Source organism: Meriones unguiculatus, chromosome 5, assembly GCF_030254825.1.
Source record: "Meriones unguiculatus strain TT.TT164.6M chromosome 5, Bangor_MerUng_6.1, whole genome shotgun sequence".
NCBI classification, from domain to species: domain Eukaryota; kingdom Metazoa; phylum Chordata; class Mammalia; order Rodentia; family Muridae; genus Meriones; species Meriones unguiculatus.
The window spans coordinates 13246479-13249842 of NC_083353.1; positions in this window are offsets into that span (position 1 = coordinate 13246479).

The following is a 3364-nucleotide window of genomic DNA, read 5'->3' on the forward strand; positions in this document are numbered from 1 at the left end:
CAAACGGAGCTGGTGGGATGAGCAGCCGCGGCCCCCACTTCCTCCACCTCCACTCCGCAGCTCTCTCCTGGCGTCTCTTCTCAGCTGATTTCTGGCTCCCAGTGGGGACTCAGGTTACACCTGTATTGGGAGCAGTGACACCACGGTGGCCAGGAACACATGGACTTTCTGCCTCTGACCCCGTTTTTAGCTTTTACGCTTTCTGTGCTGCTCCATGCCTGAGGGTCAGCGCAGATCCACAAGTACATGGTTCGGCGTGGCTCGGTGCAGGTCCGAGAAAGATTTCACTGGGCTGCAGCTTCCTCCTGGCATCTTCATCTTGAAACCATTGGAAAAAGCTCCCGAAGTCACTCATAGTAGACTGCCCGCCTGCTCCTGGTAGCCAGATGAGGTTTGGGTTGATCGGCCAGAGGTCTCTGTGCACATCTGTCTAGGCCTGGAAATGTCTGAGGGACCTCTTAGATTTCTGAAGTTTTTTGTGAAGACAGCCAACATTTGGGAAGCTGAGGCAGAAAGGTCACATGTTCAAGTCCAGCTTGGGCTACATACTGAGACTTTTTGTTTTAAAGGCAAGACAAAAGAAAAAGCTGTCATTTTAGACTTTTGCCGCTAAAGATGAAAGGCAAGCGCCATAAACACTTGGGTATAGTCACTGCGCAGTCCCTAGCCTTGAAGAGCCCATTCTCCTACTATTAGAATGCATTTTTATTACTTATTTTTTTTTGTTGAGAAAGCAAGCTTCTGCATTCTGATAGGGCTGACCCCCTGATTCCTGAATCTTAAAAGCTGTGTGTGGCTTGTCAGGTGCTAAAAGTATTTTAAAAATAACTGTATTTGCTTCCTCATCTATAGGGTTCGATTAAAACCTTGGGGCAGTGTTATTAAACCATGAGGAACATGGTTTATGAGGAACATGACTAAGGACAAGGAGTGAGAATTCCCCATTAAGGGCCTTTGCTCTATTTACCTTCTTGATAATTAAGGCCTGTGGATTTGGATGACCTACTTCCGCTGTCAGCCCCTCTCCCCCCTGGGACCTGGGAATTGAGCTACCGGCAGTCATTCTTTTCATGACCACGAGGAGTCGCCCTCTCCCGTGGAACGACTCTCAAATGCCTATAGCGCCAGGGGACACAAGCAAGGTGGACTGTGGGCTTTGGCTGAAGGCCCAGCATCTTTGTTCTTTGGTCTCAGCTTTTCCTTTGGTAAAATGTAGGTATGGTGATTTCAGGGTCCTCAGTGCCTGCAAAGGAAGGATGTGGGTTGGCATTCTACACACACACACACACACACATACACGTCTGGGGTCTCCTAAGGGAAAGGGAAGGAAGTCAGGTCAGCATGGTTTGGGGCTTTCTCTCTCGCTATGGTATGGCTTAGAAGAGAGGGAAGGAGGCCAGGACAAGATGCTTGGCCAACAGGTTCTGGACTGCAGACAGACTCCTAAGCAGGATTATGAGATCTGTGGGATACGGGGAGAATGTGGAGGGGGAGGGCTGCGGAGCGCCTGGAAAGTGGGGCAAGGGAGAATAGTACCCCCCTCTGGAAAATAAACAGGAGTGGATCCGGTGGAGTGACAGATGTTGGTTAAAATATCTGAGAAGACAGTCTTCAGGTCTCTGTGTTTGCTAAAGGGAACTATTGTCCCCAGGTAAACAGAGTGGCAGCCAGGACACGGTGCCCTCCCTTTAGGTGACTTAGTTCCATCACCCAGCCTCACCAGGCTTCCTGAATATCCAGGCACCTCCTGTCTGGGCAGAATCTGGGCCAATGGATCAAGCTAGGAGACAACCAAGGAGCTGTGGGCAGAGCGAGCAAGGTGCCACACACACAGGGTCCTAGCGCTTGGGAGGCATAGGCAGGAGGATTGAAAGATTGAGGTCAGCCTGGGCTACGTGAGACTTTGTCTCAAACACGCAGACACAGACACAGACACAGACACACACACACACACACACACCAAAACCATAAAACAACGACAATAACAACAAAAAGATGGATGCTCTGAAGATGAATAGCCCCAGAAAAGAGCTGAAGTGGAGGGGGGCGGCTGGGTTTGGGGGTGTCATTTATTTGAAAAGATTCAGGGCCTTCTCTCAGGAATCCCTGGACAAGATGGCTCACTAATCTAGCTGATATTAGGAAGCTCCAAGTTCAGAGAGAGACCCTGTCTGAAAAAAACAATGAAAGAGCTACAGAGATGGTTTGGCAGTTAAGATGAGTTCATTGCTGCTCTTGCAGGGGACCTGAGTTCAGCCTTCAACACCCACATTGGGAGGCACACAGCCACCTTAACTCAGGTTCCCGGGTAGTCAGGCTGTCCCCAAAAGCAGCTAAAGCAGGTTTACATCCGCATATAGCTAGACACAGACACACATAAATAATTCACCACACATGTGCAGTGCCTGAGGAGGTAAGAGGAGGATGTTGGCCCCCAGGAACTGTAGTCACACAGATGGCTGTGGGCCGACATGTGAGTGCTGGGAACAGAACCTGGTTCCTCCGAAAGAGCAGCCGGTCTTCCTAACTACGGCTTCATCTCACCCGCCCCCGAGCAAATCTTCTCAAAACTTAAAGCAAACAAAGTCAAGAGAAATGGAGGAAGACACCAGGTGCCAACCTTAGATCTCCACATGCACACCACGCGTGCACACATGCTGTACCGCACACATGGAGAAACACAGCAAGCCTGGCACAGTGCCGCACGCCTGTAATCGCAGCACCCAGGGAGGCAGAGGCAGGCAGATTGCTGTGAGTTCCAGGCCAGCCTGGTCTGCAAAGTGATTCCAGGACAACCAAGGCTACACAGAGAAACCCTATCTTGGTTAAAAAAAAAGAAGGAAAAGAAAAGAGAAAGAAAACACATATGCAGGCATGCACACGTACATGCGCATACGCAGGCATATTCTTTTGTTTTTATGTTGTATTCTTCAAGGCCTACTACAGTTTTCAGTCTTCCAACTTGAATTTCCGAAGGCATCCTAGAAGCCCAGGGAAAGCTAGTGTTAGTGAGCCGCTGGGAAACAATGAAGAGCCAGGGCTGTAGAAGTAGGCGGGTTCCGGCTCAGAAGGCAGTGAGAAACGCGGTGTCCATTAAAAGAGCTGAGTGCAGCCATTCAGGGCTTCCAGCCCTGCTGGGGCGTGGCCAGATCTACCCTGAGCTGAGGCCCAGAGAAGGCCCGGCCAGGCGAGGCAGGTGAGTGACACAAATGTAGCACCGCAGGCCAGAGGCGAGCAGTGCGGTGCCAGCCCGTGCACCTTAACCCAGAGCCCGAAGCTGCCAGCCTCTGCCCTCGCTCCTCCGCCTCCACCGCAGAGAAGCCGACCAAACCCAGGAAAGTGGCCTGGAGAAAAACTGGAAGGC